General features: G+C 36.2%; 1 long non-coding RNA gene across 1 annotated transcript; it reads left to right on the top strand.

The window, feature by feature from the left end:
* Positions 1-2,820: 2,820 nt before the first annotated feature.
* On the top strand, positions 2,821-20,079 carry LOC114028584. Its single transcript, XR_003567391.1, has 5 exons — positions 2,821-2,882; positions 3,506-3,559; positions 5,611-5,711; positions 17,691-17,756; positions 20,008-20,079. It is a non-coding gene; the product is annotated as an uncharacterized LOC114028584 (long non-coding RNA).
* The last annotated feature ends 399 nt before the right edge of the window (positions 20,080-20,478 follow it).

The following is a 20,478-nucleotide window of genomic DNA, read 5'->3' as shown; positions in this document are numbered from 1 at the left end:
TACATTCATATTAAACATATTTTCACATTAGTCATGTTGAAAGAAGATTTAAGACCAATGGGAGGAACCACGAGAAAGAAGAAACAAAACAACAACAAAAAAGAGAGTAAATAGTATGCTTCAATCTACATTCAGGCTCCATAGTTCTTTATCTGTATGTGGACAGCATTTTCCATCATGGGTCTTTTGGAGTTGGCTTAGATCCTAATAAAAGGTTTTTAAAACTGTTTAAGACAGTATTAGAAGAGATGTTGTTAGGTCCTATATGATTATATAGTAAATAATTGAATAGATAGGTAAAAGTGAGTTGTATGGGAGGGTCCAAAGGAAGGTGCTTTAAATTGAAGGAAAACAATTCATGTGTAACTTTAGGACTACCTCATATGTCAAACATATATATACATATGTGTTATAGTGTTCCTCAGATTCCAAAAAAGCAAAGATAAATATTATCCATTAATTGAAATATTGATCCATTGAATCATTGTTTAATTAATTGGTTCCCTTACAAGCAATAGTCTTTTGTAGTGGTGGCGTCATGGCAAATAGATGATGTTTTAGGTCCTTGTAGTGTAAGTAATAATAATAACTCACATTTAGATAATATGTTTCAAGATTATAAAACACTTTCTGTTCCTGTCATCTGAACCGCCCAGCACCCTCCTGATCCATGGTTATACAAATTGTTCCCATGTTTCTGATGAGAAAAATGAAACTCAGAGCTAAGCGTAAGTAGTTTAGAGCTGAAAAGAACCTCAGAGATTATCTAATCTGATCTAGATACTCAAGGCCATACAATTAATAAGCAGCTTTGCTAGAACTTCAACCCAGGTACTCTGACTACAAATTCAATGTGTTTTTTTTCCTATTATACCACTACTTTATTATATGAGAATAGTAGCAACTAAGGAGGCTGTACCAAATAGGGTTAATCTAGTAGGTCAACCCTGAATATGAAGACAGTCTTTGCTGTTTTTATTTACAGGATCTAATATTTAATAATGTAAAATGAAAAAGTTTGTGAAAACAAACCAGAGAGAAAAAAGATCTAATTTTGAATCATTTTTTGCCCAAGAGAACAAAATACACAATGACAATGATAATGCCCATTTTTAGAGTAGCATGTTTTTCCTTGGAATCTGAATAAGGGAGCCAGATTTCTATAGAAATTGTCTTGGGCATATTGATTTTGTGTATTTCAGTCAGATTGTATTCCTTGTCTTTTTCCTATAAAAATCAACACAATCCAATCAGAACTCCCATGACCCCATTCTTAATATTTGTTGTCCATTATACAGGCAGTTGCTCAGGTTCTTTACTGATGACTCATGGCACATGAATTTTAAAATAGCAATTCTTTTTTATAGCTGGGCCTGGGATTCTATTGGTATAGGAAACTCTTGGTGAGGAATTCTCTCTACCAATACAGGTTAGAGTTTCCTGGGACACTGAGAAATTTGGTCTTGCGCATGGTAGTAATTCATTTTTGCGATAGCAAAAAACTAGAAACAAAATGGGTTTCCCCTAAAATGGAGAATGGCTGAATAAATTGTGGTATAGGTGAATGTCAGTTGACCTGTACTAAGTTCTAGGGATACCAAAAAAAAGAGAAAGAGAGAAAGAAAGGGAGGAAAAAGATAGCCCCTGCCTTAAAAGAGCTTACATTTTAGTGTAGAAAACATGCAAAAAGATTTTGTGTACAAGATATGAAAGTTAATTTCTAGAGGGAAAGAACTCGCAATGGGGAGGACTAGGAAAAGCCTCTTACAGAATGTAGGATCTGAACTTGAGTCTTAGAGGAATCCAGTGAGGAAAGAGAGAAATCCAAGCATGGGAGATTGCATGTGAAAAGGTGAGGAGTCTGGAGATGACCTGTTATTTTTGAGGAAGACAAAGAAGGCCAGAGTAGCTCAGTTGTACAGGGCATAGAGGAGAGTGTGCTGGAACACTTTTGTTCATGTGAGAAAGGATGAATATGAGGGATTCAGAGAAACACAGGAAAATTTCTATGAACAGATGCAGAACCAGGCAAACCAGTGGTAGAAATGAATCCCTGGGAGCCACATATTGATTTAGAAAACCACAAATTAACATTACCTATGTTCTATTGTGTTTTTATTTATTTTGTTGAATATTTTCTAATTACATTTTAATCTGGTTCCTGCTGAAGTCTTGTAGGCAGGGAGTTTGACCACAATGACAACTGTAATTAATATAAATTTAAAAAAAAAAAACCTAAGAGGCAGCTGAACTCAGATAAGTTGCAGTGCAAATCTTTACATTTACATTATTGAAATCATTATTTATATTATTTTCCTGGTTTTGTTTACTCTATGTATAAGTCTTCCTGTTTAAAATTGATTTCATATTATGAGATACTAAAGAAACTGTTTCACGCTCCTGAAAATGTTTGTTGCCAACAAGAGCTGCACAATTCTTTGTCTTTGGAACAAGTTAGAGGCTAACAGATCTCTTAAGACTGCTCTAGAAGCAATGCAAGCAAACCTTCTAGTTTTCTCAGCCTTAAATGTGAGAAGGGAGGAGGGAATGTTAGCTCCCTGTTTATGTTTGTTGCTTGTTGTCTTTGTTTACACAGATTTAAAAGATAAAGCAGGACACCTGACCATAAACTGTATCTAATTAATGATTTCCAAAGGTTGTGTATTCCTGTGTTAAAGTCTTCTAGATGCATTAGATACATTTCCCAAAGTTAGCTGTAATAAGATTTGTTTCAATAAAAAACACTACTCTAGCAAAGTCAATTTTAATGGTTCGTCTATGTATTATACCTCATTAAATAACTTTGTGTTTATTTGATCTAGGTTGGAGATAGAGCTGATTCAAATCTTTATGTAAATGTGAAGCTAAAAGCTGCTGAGGAGGTAAAATCTACACTGGTACACAATGATCCCATCACCACTTCTCTCCCTTTTCCCCCAATTAAAATTCTCATGCCTTTATCTTAATTTGACTTGTATTGCAAATTATAAATAAGTGGCTTCTAACTAGAGCCTCTGTCTTTTATTTACTTGCTTTGCTTCTTAAACAGAAAGCTAGAACAGAAAAATTAAAGGAACACAATAAATCTGAAATATTGTGAGGAAATAAATAAATGGGTAATTGTATGGCAGTGGTTTCAAACTTTTTGGGCTCGCAACCTTTTTACACTCTTAAAAATTATTGAGGACCCCACCTGAAGAGCTTATGGACTATATCCTGTCATTGTTGACTATATTAGGAATTAAAAGTATTAGTATTATTATGGAAATAGTTCTGACTTTGTGTACTGCTTGAAAGGGCCAGGGACTCCCAAGGATCAGTCCATCACTTTCAAAATCACTGGAAAGCTACAAGTTCCTTTAGGACATAGGAATTTAATGACAAATAATAACCTTTTAATCTGTATTTAGTCATCATCACCTAAGAAACACCTCTATCTCTTAGTCCTCCCACTTCTTCTAGCTAGTTAGATCACTAAACGTGTTTTACATTCTCATTCTTACAGATTGGAATCAGAGCCAAACATATTAAACTACCAAGAACCTCAACTGAGGCAAAGGTAAGATTTTGGGTTCATGTGGAACAAACCTTCTTATGGTTCCATATCATGATTATGATTTATTGACATTTTCAGGGCTAAGGAGTGTGTGTGTGTGTGTATGTGTGTGTGTGATGGGTACATACTCTGCCCCATATTCCCATATTCAAGGCTGCCTTACTTCAAGGGAAGGGTCCTGTGATGCAGGCGATTCAGCATTAAACACACATCTATTAAGTGTCTGCTATGTTTAGAGCATTGTGCTAGGAACTGAGGGAGATACAAAGAATAAATACCTGATCCCTGCCCTCATAGAGCATATAGTCTAGTAGGTGCTTATGACAGATACAGTTATCACATAAAATAACTCAAGTACATAAGAAAAGGTACAAAGAATCTAGTTCTACATAAGAGGTGCTACCTATGAAGTTATATAAAAAGTTTAACATCTATATTGAATACTTTGTTTCTCATAAATGTCCTTTCCTTTACCCTCAAGGGGTAAATCTGTATTCAGACCCTCATACTTGGAGTATGGAATGTCTTCCTAATTGCTGTCTCAGCTTCTCTTCTTTTTCCCCTCTCTCATTCATCCCCAACACAAGTGCCAAAATTACCTTCCTAAAATACAGGTCACTCCCCTACACAACAAACTTCTCTTGCCTCTAGAATAAAATACAAACTCTTCTGTTTGGAATTTAAAGCCCTTTATAATCAGACCTTAGCTAGCTTTTCCAGACTGGTTTGATATTCCTGCCTTCATCTAGTCTCCATTCCAGCCAGACCGGCCTGTCCTGTTCCTCATCCATGACATTCTGTCCCATCTCCGTACCTTTGCACAGATGGACCCTCATGCCTTGAGTCCATTTCCTCCTCGCCTTACCTCTACCTTTTGAATCCCTAGTTCCCTTTAAAGCTCAGCCCAGATGCCATTCCCTACATGAGGCCTTTTCTGATCATCCTGGCTGCTAATAACCCCTCCCCCTCCCAAAAATATTACCTTGTATCTGTTTTATGTATTTATATGTATATTTGTTGTCTCCTCCTATAGAAAGAAAACTCTCAGGGCAGAAACGATTTCATTTTTGCCTTTACAAATTTTCTTTTAGTAGATTCTTAATAAATGCTTGTTGATTGCTTGATAGTAGGCACTTAGTAAATGCTTATTCAGTTGACTCATGAACAAAAGCATTCTATTAATAAGAAATAAAAAATAAAGCTCATAACAGGGCCGTAAATGGCTAAGTAAGAAGGAAGGCCAAGAAGCAAAGCAGTGTATTGATTAGAGAACCAGCCTCAGTGTCAGGAAGACCTGGGTTCAAGTGTTACCTCTGACGCATTAACTATGTGCCCTTGGTCAAGTTACTTAACTTCTCAGTGTCCCAGACATCTCTCTAGAACTATAAAGTGCAGAAGTTGCAGTCTTCTATCTAACTATCTGCATTGGTAGGAGCTTCTTCACTGAGAATGCCTTACAACAATGAAATCACAGATCTAGACCATTTATCCCCAGAGGTTCCCATGCCATCTTTCCCACCCACCGTCTACAAACCTTTCCTTAACTACTACCTCAACATACCTCTCTAGTATCTGGAGATATTATTGGGAGGTGTTTTGGTCCAACAGGAAAGTTATATGCAGCACGTATATGATACTGGATTTTTTCTTTGAACTCTCTGAACTAAAACTCTTAGAGGGGAAATCAGATTGGATTTGTTTTGTCTTATACTGGTTTCCATTCCTACCCTCTGTCTTCTTTAATTTTTAAAATTTGTTTTAAGGTTTTAAAGTGCATCGCGTCTTTGAATGAAGACCCTATTGTACATGAACTCCTGGTCCAGTTACTTTAGATGCAAAAAAAGACCATTAACACGGAACTGGTGACAAATACTATTGCTCCCAAAAAGGATGTGGATGGGTGTGTTTGACTTTTTGAGTCACTTCATTTTAAAGCTGTTATATCTTTAGAACATGTATTGGTAACTCAGGGAAACTCCATGCCAGTGTTTAAAAAGGTTCAAAGATTTAATTGCCTTGTTCTTTTTCATTCTTCATTTAATTTAATGTTTCAGACTGATTAGTGTCAGTTCTGGAAAGCTTTCTAGGGGTGACCTAGGACATTGTTTCATTACCTGTACACCTTAAGGATGCTTGGAACTTATCAAAGAGACAGGTAAGGCTAATTTTTCAGAACCTCCCCTTTTAACGTCTTCTATTAATGTTTGTATTTTCTATTCATTGGTTCCATGTAAGACAATATGCATCAATTCAGGGACCTTTTCTGTACTAGGCACTGCTGGGGAGCTACAAAGTTTATATAAAAAACATGTTTCCTCAAGCTTATATGTATCTTAACCATTGGAAATATGTTTATGACAAATTAAAAGTATTTTAAATTTTTAGATTAATGGGTCTTCTGATTTAGTTTTCTATGATTTCTTTATTTTTTCCTTTTTTTCTTTTTTGGTCTTTACATTCATTCATCTGTTAGTCACCAAGTGTTTGTTAAACACTTAATATATGTTAGACACTGTGCTAAGGGCTGGGCAATACAAAGAAAGGCAAGAAATTGTTCCTGACCTTAAGAAACTTACAATCTAAAGGAGGAGTGAGCATGTAAATAACTACATACATATAGATACATATACAGAACAAATGGAAGGTAATTTCTTTTTTAAAAATAATATTTTATTTTTTCCCAATTACATGTAAAAACAATTTTTTAACATTCATTTTTAAAATCTTGAGTGCCATATCCTCTCCCTCCATCTCTCCCCTCCCTCCTCCCAGAGACAATAAGCAATTGATATAGGTTATATATATGCAATCATACAAAATATATTTCCATAGTAGTCATTTTGTGAAAGAAAATACAGACAAAAAAGAAACCCCACACACAAAAACTGAAAAATAGTATGCTTCAATCTGCATTAAGACTCCATCAAGGAGGTAGATAGTCCTTGGAATTGTCTTAGATTATTGTATTACTGAGAATAGCTAAGTCATTCACAGTTAATCATTTTACAATATTGCTGTTTCTGTGTACAGTGTTCTCCTGGTGCTGCTCATTTCGCTTTGCATCAATTCGTGTAAATTTTTCCAGGTTTTTCTGAAATCAGCCTGTCTATCATTTCTTACAGGACAATAGTATATGGAAGGTGATTTCTGAGAGAAAGGCGTTAGTAGCTAAGGGAATTGGGAAAGGCTGCCTACTGATGATGACATCTGAACTGAGTCTTAAAGTAAGCCAGTGAAACTATGAGGCAGAGGTGAGGGGAAGGAGCATTCCAAAAATGAGAAACAGATGATGAAAAGGCATGACTATGGGAGGCATAATGTTGGGCTGTATTGGAGAAACTGCGAGCCATCCATTTCTGAATATACTCCCGCCCTTTTCCTTCCCCCTCTCCTGTGAGCTTTCCCTTACAATGGAAATTAAAGAGTTCAACAAACTAATTTGACAGCATACACAGCAGTCTATACTCATGGTCCCCCTCTCCAGTGAAATGAGGGTCGTGTTCTCTAGGGCCAAGCTTTGTTATTATAATTCTCCCACATTCATTTCATTCTGTTGTTCTGGTTTCTTGTTTCTGCTTACCTTGTGGTAGTCTTTTGTATATATTGTTTTCCTAGTGAGATCTTCCTTTGTATAGATACTTGCTGTATGTAGCCTCAGCATTTACCTTACAAGTAGTTTATAAACATAAGGATTTTTTCCTTTTCCTATAGTCTCATCTTTTGTGCCACGTGACCCTGGTTAGAATTTGAGTGCCAGAATTTAAAGTTTCTTCTTTGATTGATACATGGAGAGGTTTGAGCACAGAGTTTACATTTATTATCTGAAAATTGAATTGGATCTCTTGCTATAATTATCCATACCACTAAATTTCCAACCATAAATTTTATTGTAACTATCGAATGAAATTGTTTTCTTTTTTATATCAACTTCATTTCCAAATATATCCCTCCCTGTTTCCCCAACCTAGTGAGCCAGCCCTTCTACCAAAAATGAAAGAGAAAAAGCACTTAAGAAAAACTAATCAGGGGGCAGCTAGGTGGCACAGTGGATAGAGGACTGGCCCTGGATTCAGGAGGACCTGAGTTCAAATGCGGCCTCAGACACATAACACTTACCAGCTGTGTGACCCTGGGCAAGTCACTTAACCCCATTGCCTAATCAAACAAACAAACAAACAAAAACTAATCAACATATCAACTAAGTCTGACCATATATATAATATTCTATACTGACAGTCCCCTAATACACAGAAAAGAGAAAGAAGTTACGTTTTCCCATCTTTTCTCTAAGGCCGAATTTGGTGATTAGAATTACATACTTCAATATATAATTGTAAACGTAATTGTAATTAGTAATTACATTTCTTTATTCTTTCCTTTTATGTTGTTGTAATCATTGTCTCTATTGTTTATCTAGTTTTGATTGTTTCACTCTGCCTTATTTTATATACATCTTCCATGCTTCTTTGAATTCTTCATATTCATTGTTCTTTTTTTAAAATATTAATTTATTTATTTTTAGTTTTCAGCATTCACTTCCATAGGATTTTGAGTTCCAGATTTTCTGTCCCTTCATGTCCTTCCCCAGACCCCAAGATGGTGAACAATCTGATATAGGCACTACATATACATTCATATTAAACATATTTTCACATTAGTCATATTGTAAAGAAGAATTAGAACCAATAGAAGGAACCAAATAAAAGAAGAAACTAAAAAAAAAAGAGAGAGAGAGCCAATAATATGCTTCAATCTGCATTCAGACTCCATAGTTCTTTTTCTGGATGTGGATAGCAATCATGAGTCTTTTGGAGTTGTCTCAGATCCTTGCATTGCTAAGAGGAGGCAAGTCTATCAAAATTAGTCATCACACAATGTGACTGTTACTGTATACAATGTTCTCCTGGTTGTGCTCACTTCACTCAGCATCAGTTTGTGTAAGTCTTTCCAGGTTTTTCTGAAATCTGACTGCTCATCATTTCTTATGTAGCAATAGTATTCCAGTACATTCATATATCACAACTTGTTCAGCCATTCCCCAGTTGATGGGCATCCACTCAATTTCCAGTTCCTGGCCCCCACAAAAAGAGCTGCTACAAATATTTTTGTACGTGTGGGTCCTTTTCCCAATTTTATGATCTCTTTGGAATACAGACCTAGAAGTAACTGGGTCAAAGTGTACACACAGTTTTATAGCCCTTTGGCCATAGTTCCCAATTGCTCTCCAAAATGGTTGGATCAGTTCACAACTCCACCAACAATGCATTAATGTTCCAGTTTTCCCACATCTTCTCCAACATTTATCATATTCCTGTTTTGTCATGTTAGCCAATCTGATAGGTGTGATGTGGTACTTCAGAGTTGTTTTGATTTGCATTTCTCTAATCAGTAGTGATTTAGAGCATTTTTTCATATGACTATAGATAGCTTTAATTTCTTCCTCTGAAAACTGCCTATTCATATCCTTTGACCATTTATCAATTGGGGAATGACTTGTATTCTTATAAATTTGACTCAGTTCTCTATATATTTTAGAAATGAAACCTTTATCAAAGACACTGGCTGTAAAAATTCTTTCCCAACTTTCTGCTTCCCTGCTAATCTTGGTTACATTGGCTTTTTGCAAAAAAAACTTCTCAATTTAATATAATCAAAATTATCAGTTTTTCATTTCATAATATTCTCTATTTCTTGTTTGGTCATAAATTCTTCCTTTCTGCATAAATCCGACAGGCTAACTATTCCTTGCTTTCCTAATTTGCTTGTAGTATCAACCTTTATATCTGAATCATGTACCTATTTTGACTTTATCTTGTTAGGGTATAAGATGTTGGTGTGTGCCTAGTTTCTGCCATACTATTTTCCAGTTTTCCCAGCAGTTTTTGTTAAATAGTGAGTTCTTATTACAGAAGCTGGAGTCTTTAGGTTTATCAAACAGTAGATTTACTACTAGATTACTATATTCATTGACTGCCGTGTCTTGTATACCTAACCTATTCCACTGATCCACCACTCTATTTCTTAGCAGGTACCAAGTAGATTTGATGATTGCTACATTATAATACAGTTTTAGATCTGGTACAGCTAGGCCACCTTCCCTTGCATTTCTTTTCATCAATTCCTTTTATATTCTGGACCTTTTGTTCTTCCAGATGAATTTTGTTATTATTTTTCTAGCTCTATAAAATAATATTTGGTACTTTGATTGGTATGGCATTGAATAAGTAAATTAATTTAGGTAGAATTGCCATTCTTATTATCTTAGCTTGGCCTCCCCATGAGCAACTGATATTTTTCTAGTTATTTAGATCTGACTTTATTTGTGTGAAAAATGTTTTGTAATTGTGTTCATATAATTCCTGGGTTTGTCTTTGCAGGTAGACCCGAATATTTTATATTGTCTACAGTAACTTTAAATGGAATTTTTCTTTCTATCTCTTGCTGTTGGGCTTCATTAGTAATATATAGAAATGCCAGTGATTTATATGGGTTTATTTTATATACTGCAACATTGCTAAAGTTGTTTATTATTCCAAGTAGTTTTTTACTTGATTCTCTAGGATTCTATAAGTATACCATCATATCATCTACAAAGAGTGATAGCTTTGTTTTTTCATTTTCTATTCTAATTCCTTCAATTTCTTTTTCTTCTTTTACTGATAAAGCTAACATTTCTAGTATAATATTGAATAACAGTGGTGATAATGGGCATCTTTGGTTTACCCCTGATCTTATTAGAAATGCTTCTAGCTTATCTTCATTACATATAATGCTTGCTGATGGTTTTAGATAGATGCTACTTATCATTTTAAGGAAGACTCCATTTATTCCTATGCTCTCTAGTGTTTTTAATAGGAATGGGTGTTATATTTTGTGAAGGCGTTTTTTGCACCTATTGAGATAATCATAAGATTTCTGTTAGTTTTATTGTTGATATGGTTAATTATGCTAATAGTTTTCCAAATATTGAACCAGTCCTGCATTCCTGGTATAAATCCTACTTGGTCATAGTATATTATCCTCATGATAAGTTGCTATAATCTCTTTGCTAATATTTTGTTTAACATTTTTGCATCTGTATTCAGTAGGAAAATTGGTCTATCATTTTCTTTCTCTGTTTTGGTTCTTTCCAGTTTAGTTGTCACCACCATATTTGTATCAGAAAGAATTTGGTAGGACTCCTTCTTCACCTGTTTTTCCAAATAGTTCATATCATATTGGAATTAATTGCTCTTTAAATATTTGATAGAATTCACTTGTAAATCAATATGATCCTTGAGATTTTTTCTTAGGGAGTTCATTGCTATTCAATTTCTTTTTTCTGAAATGGGGTTATTTAGGTATTTTATTTCCTCTTCTCTTAATCTGGACAATTTATATTTTTGTAAATATTCATCCATTTCACTAAGATTGTCAAATTTATTGGCATACAGTTGGGCAAAATAGTTCCTAATTATTGTTTTAATTTCCTCTTCATTGGTGGAGACTTCACCCTTTTCATTTTTGATACTGGTAATTTGGCCTTCTTTCTTTTTTTAAATAAAATTAACCAAAGGTTTATCTATTTGCTTGGTTTTTTTCATAAAACCAGATCTTAGTTTTATTTATTAGCTCAATAGTTTTCTTAATTTCAATTTTATTAATCTCTCCTTTGGTTTTTAGAATTTCTAATTTGGTATTTAATTGAGGATTTTTAATTCGTTCTTTTTCTGGCTTTTTTAGTTGCACGCCCAATTCATTGATCTGCTCTTTCTCTGTTTTATTCGTGTAAGCATTGAAAGGTATAAAATTTCCCCTAAGAACTGCTTTGGCTTCATCCCATAAGTTTTGGTATGTTGTCTCATTATTATCATTCTCTTGGATGAATTCATTGGTTGTTTTTATGATTTGTTGTTTGAACCACTCATTCTTTAGGATTATATTATTTAGTTTGCCATTAATTGTTAATATATCTTTCCATGGCCCTTTATTGCATGTAATTTTTATTGCATCATAATCTGAAAAGGATACATTTGATATTTCTGCCTTTCTGCATTGGATTGTGAGGTTTTTATGCCCTAATATATGGTCAGTTTTTGTGCAGGTGCCTTGTACCACTGAGAAAAAGGTACATTCCTTTCTATCTCCATTTAGTTTTCTCCAGAGGTCTATCATATCTAACTTTTCTAAAATTCTATTCACCTCCTTAACTTCTCTCTTGTTTATTTTGTGGTTAGATTTATGTAATTCTGAGAGGAAGAAGTTGAATTCCCCCACTAGTATAGTTTTGCTGTCTATTTCTTCTTGTAACTCCCTTAACTTCTCCTCTAAAAATCTGAGGGCTGTACCACTTGGTGCATATATATTTAGTAATGATATTATTTCATTGTCTATGGTACCTTTTAGCAGGATGTCGTTTCCTTCCTTATCTCTTTTAATTGGATTTGTCTTTTCTTTTGCTTTGTCTGAGATCAGGATTGCTACCCCTGCTTTTTTTTGCCTCAATTGAAGCATAATATGTTCTACTCCTTCTACCTTTACTCTGTGTGTATCCTTCTGCTTCAAATGTGTTTCTTGTACAAAACATATTGTAGGATTATGGTTTTTAATTCACTCTGCTATCTGCTTCTATTTTATGGAAGAGTTCCTCCCATTCACATTCACAGTTGTCATCACTATCTTTATCTTTCTCTCCATCCTATTTTCCCCCTTATTATGCTTTTCTCTCTCCTTTCTCTCTTTCCTTCCTCACCACTGTTTTGCTTCTAACCATTGCCTCCCTCAACCTGCTGTCCCTTCTGTCAGCCCCCTCCCTTGGCTTTTAGGTACACAAGTAATTCTTAAGTTATCTCTCCTGAATCTGTTTTTCAGGTCAGTTGTTTTTCCAATGAGGTATTTTACATTTTCTTCCATTTTGTCATTCTTTTGGTTTTGTTTGACTGATTCGCAATGTTTCATGGAGTCATTAGCTTCCACTTGCCCAATTCTAATTTTTAAGGAATTGTTTTCTTCAGTTAGCTTTTGTACCTCCTTTTCCATTTGGCCAATTCTACTTTTCAAGGAGTTCTTCTCTTCAGTGAGTTTTTGTACCTCCTTTTCCATTTGGCCAATTCTACTTTTTATTTTAATTGTATTTTTAAAGTAATTGTTTTCTACAATAAATTTTTGTCCTTCCTTTTCCAAGCTGTTTACTCTCTCTTGCATATCTCTCATTTTTTCCCCCTATTTTTCTTCTGCCTCTCTTATTTGACTTTTAAAATCCTTCTTGAGATCCTCCAAGAAGGGTTTTTGAGCTTCAGACCAGTTCATGTTCCCTTGTGAGGTTTCAGATGTGGGTTTGTTGACAATACTGTCTTCTTCAGAATTTCTGCCTTCATCTTCACTGTCCCCATAATAAGAGTCTTTGTTCAGTGTTTGTTTTTGCTTTTTGCTCATCTTGTTTGCGTACAAAGCATGGGGGCACTATTCCAAGCTTCTCATGCTGGGAACTACACCTTGGTCACTAACTTTGTGTGCTGGGACTTCAGGTGCTGGCAGCTGGAGGCTGTTGGGGTCTGACAGTTTACCTGGTGCTGAGCTAGGATTCTAGTGGTAGTATCTGGCATATGCTGAGGCCAGGTGGGGTTTTTCTGGGTTTCCCCAGGGCTACATTGAAGCTCATGGAGATCTGACTGCTGGAGAATACCTGACCAACCAGGGCACACTAAGGCACATGGTGGTCCAGCTGCTGGAGGATGCCTGCCCAGCCAGGGCCCACTGAAATACAAGGATGTTCAGCTGCTGGGGGATGCCTGTCCACATGAGGCTACACCAGTGCATGTGGTGATTCTCCAAGCTAGAATCTACCAGTTTCTCTGGCTTGTGCTAAGGCTCGCATAGGGGTGGGAGGTCCTGGTGCTGGTGTTTGCCTGCTCTACCACCCTGGGGCTCAGGATCTCCCACTGGTTTGCTGAGGTGGGGCATACTTCTCGCTTGCTGGGACACCTCCTATCTAGACTGTGCTCTCCTTGTACCTGAGTGAGATGGACCTTTCTTGGAGGTCCTCCAAGTTTCCCGGGTTAAAAAACTGCTTCACTCTGTCTTTTCACTGTCTCCACTGTTCCAAGATTTTTCCTGGGGTGCTATTTTCATGTTTTTTTAGAGGTCAGTAAGGGAGAGTGAGAGCTTACTCCACCACCTTTGCTCCTGGAAGTCTTGGAAGCCAGAGATACTTCTAGGGACCTGTAAGTTTTCAGTTCTTCCTAGCTAGTATGATCTAAGGAGAGGTGTTTACTACTCTCCTGTTCTGTGCCCTGATCTGTGATCAACCACAAACATTCTTTTCTACCCTGGAACTATGAGCCTCCATTGTGGCCATGATCTCTGCTATGCTAGTGCTCCTCCTCACCCTGGACTGTGACCTGGATCCGAGTATGGGTAAAGCAACAGAGTGCTGCCTCAGTGCTAGATAAAAGACCCCTGCAATCTTCTCTCCTGTTGTCCAACCCCTTCACCGTCTGTGGGCTGAGAGCTCCGGAAGTAGCCACTGCTGCTGCTGATTCAGTCATTCCCAACTCCTGCTCCTGGTTTGCTGTGGTTGGAGCAATGATGGCACAGCCTTCACTGGACTATGCTCTACTCTCACCTGGGTGCAACAGACCTTTCCTGCTAATCTTCTAAGTTGTTTTCAGTGTCTTTGGGCTGAGAGGTCTGGAAACTGCCACTGCTGCCAGTGATTCAGTTAGTCCTGAGACCTGTTCTGGGTTTGCTGGGGCCAGGTCTGCACTGGCATGGCCTGCACTGGACTGGTGCAGTGAAATCTGGGTACAATTCAGAGAAGGAAGGTAATAATAATAATAATAACAATAATAATAGCTAGCATTTATATGGTACTTTAAAGAGCTTTACCAATATTATATCCTCAGAACAACCCTGGGAGTTAGGTGTTATTATTATAACCATTTTATAGATGAAAGAAACTGAGGTGGAAAGAGCTTAAATGCCTTGCAAAGGATCACACTGCTACTAAGTGTCTAAGGCTGGATTAGAAAGCTTGGAGCTTGTAGACTCTAAGTCCCACTGGAATGGCAAGAGTTCAGGGAAGATTTAGTAGGTCAGTCTGATTGGAAAGTAGAGTATGTGAAAGAGAAAAATAGGGAATAAGTCTGAAAAAAATAGTTTGGAGTCAGAGAAGGAAGAAATGTAGTCAGACTGGTGCCTTAGGATTGCAATCCTTCAGGCAATATTGCTTTAGGAGCTGTGTGGAAGATGTATTGGAGAGGGGGGAAACTAGAAGCCAGAAAACCATTAATAGGCTAGTTTAGCTTCGAAGGGAAAGAGAGAAATAGCCTAGTGGCTTGAGGGGTTAGCAGACCCTAGAGAAGATTTTTCTGTGCTTGCTTTTTTTTTTTTTAATGATAAGGGAGACCTGAGAATGTTTATAGACAGAGAAAGAAATGAGTGGAGAACTAAAAACATTGAAGATGCAAGACAAAGAAGGATGATTACTCTCAATAAGGCCATTCAGTAGACTGGAAAATATATGATCAAAGGCATATGTGCAAGGGCTAGCTTTGACAGGGAGGAGGGATCCTTATTCAGGGACAAGAGTAAGAAGATAACAAGAGATTCTGAAGTTGAAAGAAAGGAAACTAAGGGAGTTCATATTGGATGATTTATGGTCTTAGAGTCAAGAAGACTTGGGTTTGAAACCCACCTCTCAAGCTTATTAGCAATATAACCATAGGTCAATCACTTAATCTCCCTAAGTCTCAGTTTCCTAATCTGTAAAAGAGAAGATAATACTTATTGTACCTATTTCAGGGGGTTGTTATGGGAACAAAATGAGAAAATTTATGTAAAGGACTTTGCAAACAATGAAGATGTAATATAGATGAGTTACCATGATTATTGATGATTAGAGCTATGACAGGCATGAGAGATCAATGTCCAGCCACCTCATTTTAGAGCTCTAATTCTGTGAATAAAATATATATGTAACATTGTTCTATTATGCTAGAAATCAAAAGATCTTCTATAGGATACTCACTTATACCAAAAAAGAAAGTGCATCAAAATAAGAAAAGAATCTAGTTATGGAACCTACCTTCAAGAATGGTTGGGAGGACCACATGAGATAATTACTTTTTATGCATTCCTTGCACTTGTCTTTCTTATATCATAGTATTCCGTTTTATTTATGCACCAGTTTATTTACCTATGCCCCTTTTGTTGAGCATTTAGGTTGCTTCTATTTTGTGCAGTAGCAAGGATAACTGGTGTGAACCATGATTTCTGGCTCAGGTTTTGTTTTTCAAACACTCTCATTGTGTATTTTGAACAATACTGGCTATGACTTAACTGCTAAAACAAACAGCCTGTTCTGAGTTTGTACTCCATTTGACCATTTTATTCACTTTCTTTTGTTGTTGTTCAGTTGTTTCAGTCCTGTTAGATTCTTTGTAATCCCATTTGGGGTTTTCTTGACAAGATACTGGAGTGTTTTACCATTTGCTTCTGCAGCCCATTTTTCAGGTGAGGAAACTGAGACAAGCAGTGTTAAGTGACTTGCGTAGGGTCACGCAGCAAGTAAGTATCTGAGGCTGGATTTGAACTCAGGAAGATGAGTCTTCCTGACTCCAGCACCACCTAGCTGTCCTTACTCACTTTCTACCCTGGTGACATTCTTCCATGAGTTTCAGATTCTCTCTTTTGAACTCTCTTTTCCCATATCATCTCCACCTGAAAATCAAACAGCACATCTAAAATCAAATTGATTGCTTTTTTCCCCGAAGGCACCACCATCCTTCCAGTCACTTCAGTGGGTAAGCTTGGAATGATTATTGATTCTTGCCTCTAACTCCCTGGCCATACCCAGGCAATCTCTAGGTCCTGTCCATTCCATCTCCACAGCGTTGCTCACATCCCTCTCCTCTCCCTCACATGGCTTCCATCTTAGAGCAGGCCCTCACCAACTCTTCCTCCTTCCATTTTATTTTGAAGTTAGAATTCCCAGCTTAAGGCAGAGGAGCTGGCATTAAAGGGCCAGGCTCCTGAGAAAATGAGAGACCTAAAGAACACTTTTAATGAAAGAATGTCAACAAAAAGAAATGGAATACTTGATCATTATTGTTCTTCAAGATTAAAAAATATTCCTGTCCCTTCACTTCAAAAGTGGATCTATAGGTGTAGCACATTGTATATACTGCCAGACCTGTGTTGATGTGTTATTTAGTTGTGTTGAACTGCTGTTTTTCCCTTCTCTCATATATATATATATATATATATACATGTATATATATATATATATATAAACTATACAGGTATATCTATAGATGCAGCTATATATCTCTAGTATAGACATACAGAGATATAGCTATAGCTATGTGTGTGTATACATATATGTATATGTATTTATTTATATAAATTTGGTTTACCGAGGAGGGCAGGGGAGGTTGTGCAAAACCAAAAGCCATCAATAAAAATTATTAAGACAAAATAAAGTGAAAGTCTCTTTTGTCTTCAGTAAATTCTCTTTGGAACATTTAGGGTAAGACATAGAAGGTAAGGTTGTGTCCCTTCAGCTTTAGTGGAGAAAATACCCACATCAATGAGATCATCAATCTACTGAAGTATTTTGCTGTGGATGCCACTATCACATTCCAAAGCCATCCTTTTAAGTATGAATGGGGAAAAAAAATTCTGGCATTTTTTGCCATTGTGGACTTTGAAATTTGTTATATTCAAATATGAGAGATTTAAAACAGCCTTTTCATTTTCCATTTTGGGGATTTCATGTGTATCTTTTTATTATATTTTTATTTTATAAGTTTATTATATTAATTTTTATTGATATCTTAATTGTGAACTCCCTGAGGACAGGGACTGTCATTTGCTTCTTTTTGTATTCCCAGCACTTAGCACAATGCCTGGCACATAGTAGGCACTTAATAAATGTTTATTGACTAAATGACACCAGACCACTCTACATGCTTCCCCACTGATCTCCCATGACTCCCTCATCTTCCACACCTCAGCCCAAATAAACTTACCACGTTAAAGATCGTATAGTGTTATACTCCCTCTTGAAAGCATTCCTCTGACACAAGGATAAAATACAAACTCTTTAGTCCGCATTTAAAGGCTTCCACTACCTTACCCTGACTTTCCCTTCCAGAATGGATTTGGAGTCAGGAAGACTGGGGTTTGATTTTTCCCTCCAACGTACATGATGAGACCACAGGTAAATCACTTCACATTTATCATCACCTCATGCCAGAAAGGCTTTCTGTAGAAGTTGTGATTTTCACTGAGACTTGAAGGAAGCCAGGGAAGACAGGAGACAGAGATGGAGAAGAAGAAAATTATAGGCATAGGGGATAGCCAGTGAAAATGGCATATATTGGGAGATGGACTTATTAGAGTGGTGTCTGTGTCAAAAGAGAGAAGAAGATACATAGGAGAGATGTTACAGAGTTAGAATGGACAGGTCATGACAAGTGGTTGGATATGGGAGTGTGGTGAGAGAATTAGGACACCCAGGTTTCAAAACAGGATGACTGGAAGGATGGTGGTACCCTTGATAGCATATTTCTTTTAATTGTTGAAATGGTAATTCAGTATAGTTTTGTGCTTACAAATGTAAGAATAATTGCTATGAAGTATATTGTCGGTTATGCTTTGTGACGCAATTATATTTGAATGTAGTATGACATAGTCTTAACTTTATCATAGGGCTTGGGAGGAGAGAGATAATGAATTCTGTTTAGGACATGTTGAGTTTGAGATGTCTGTGAGACAGACAATTTGAGATATCCAATAGATGTTAAATCAGGAATTTGGGAGAGATGTTGTAGATGGCCTTCTCAAGGAGTTTAGCTACAAAAGGGAGGAGTGATATGTGATATTAGCTAGGGGGATGGATTTATCAGGGCACTATGCCCAGGAGCATTCTATGTCTGAAGGAGACAAAAGAGCCGTACCTGGTAGGCCAAAAATTTTGAACTTCATAGCTCAGAGAATTCAGATCTGAGGTGAATGTGAAATATCTGTTCATCAGTTCCATAGTTATCTTTACCTCCTGGGGAGTAAATTAGTTGCTAGGTCATTGTTTCATATTTTAATTATCTGTTAATATTCCATTTTGAATCTTGTTTGTTTTAAGCATTTGCTTTCTGGTGGAAGAAAGCAATAGTTGTCCTATACTTGATAACTACTTCTTACATTGAGTATCTTTTCTAGATGGAACCCTTCCTTTGGGGAAACCCTAGACATGAGCCATTCTTAAGATTCAGGAGATTTTACATGTTGAATGAGTGTATAATGAGCCACAGAGAATGAGGAAAGGCCTACTTATCTCATTCCTCCCAAAAAACAGGACCAAAGAGCAATTACAGACTGATGTCTACTAAATAAAAGAAGATAATCCCAAACAGCTTCACAACTCTTAAATACAATGGACAATGTTCGTGCTTTTTTGTTAATTTGTGTGCTCTTCATTTCTTTTGTCATTTGGTAAATAATGGAAGGGTGAGTGTGCATGTACAACCATTTTTATGTTGTCACATTGAGGGCTTAGGTTTTTTGTTGTTTATTTTGTTTTATTTGTGTTTTTCTAATGGAAAAATAATTTTTTAAAAGGTAGAAAGATCCAAACACAATTTTCACCTTTTCTTGTGTTTTGAATTTTAATGGGTCAGTTAGATGCTTTTTTTAAGCATCTTTTTAAGCATTTTTAAGAGAAACAATTTAATGAAACTACTTATAGTTTTAATTTGATTACATGAAAAGCCATTATATCTGACTGATATTTTTCCCATCTTTCAAAATTCAAGTTCTGCTTCCTCTGTGAAGGCTTCTTTGATCCTCTCAAGTTGATATAATCCCTCTTCTCTGAAAAACCATGGTACTTAGTTTTTAACTCTCTTTGACATGTGTTATATTATGTATTATAGACATTTGTGTATTTATCTTATTTTCCTCTAACTTGATTGCAAGCCCATTGAGGCCAAAGATAGTTAAATACAGAACTTGAAGCTAGAAGGGGTTTCAAACCTGTTCTACTCTGTATTCCTCATTTTACAGATGAAGAAACCTCAGACAAAAGAGAGATGAAGTAATGTGTTCATGTCCATACATGTAATAGTGAATCATGATCCTTAGTTTTTTACTCAATTCAGTATCCCTAGTAATGCCTGTACTCGGCAGTTAATAAATATTTGTTGAATTGAATTAAGTAGAAATCACTGCAAGTTTCCTGACCGCTGATCCTTATGATATCATTACTCAGCAACCATTTCTTTAAAATGTCAACATTCTACTGGCACAGCAGTGATGTCATCACTCAGCAACCATTACTTTGAAGGTTAACATTCTACTGGCATAGCAGTGCAGCCATTTAATAAGACACAGGATCCTTCTATGGAGTGGCCTTGGATTTGCATTTTTCTATTTTACCTGATACAATAAAAACTTTGGACTTCTTTATTTTCCAGATAAAGCATAGTACATCATATACTTCTATTTACAAGGCTTTATATCCTTTGTAAGACTACTTTGAAAAAAAGGTAAGAGGCATATAGCCATGAAAATCACAGCTGGGTGATCTGATCTCCAAGCAGCTTCCTGTTTTATAGTTCTTATGTATAGTCATATGTGTATATATATGTATATATTTGTGTGTATATACACATATGTGTATGTATATATACATACACAAATACACACACACATATATCCCTGCTTAATTGTAGCCTTCAGAGGATGGGGTGAGGAGGAAGAGGGAAAAAAGAAGAAAGCAAAAAGTGCACAGTAGAGAATGAAAGAAAACTTATAAGGAGCAAAGAAAAGATGGATATCTAAACACAATGAGTAGTATTTATTATATAGGCTTTCTTGAAATGGAAATTTATTGCTGTATATTTTGAATCCTCTCTCATGTTCTGCTGTATACATGACAGTGCTTT

This window comes from Vombatus ursinus, unplaced genomic scaffold (genome assembly GCF_900497805.2).
Source record: "Vombatus ursinus unplaced genomic scaffold, bare-nosed wombat genome assembly UNPS02014893.1, whole genome shotgun sequence".
NCBI lineage: Eukaryota > Metazoa > Chordata > Mammalia > Diprotodontia > Vombatidae > Vombatus > Vombatus ursinus.
Note: the sequence above shows the minus strand (reverse complement) of the source record. Positions and strands in the feature narration are given on the sequence as shown.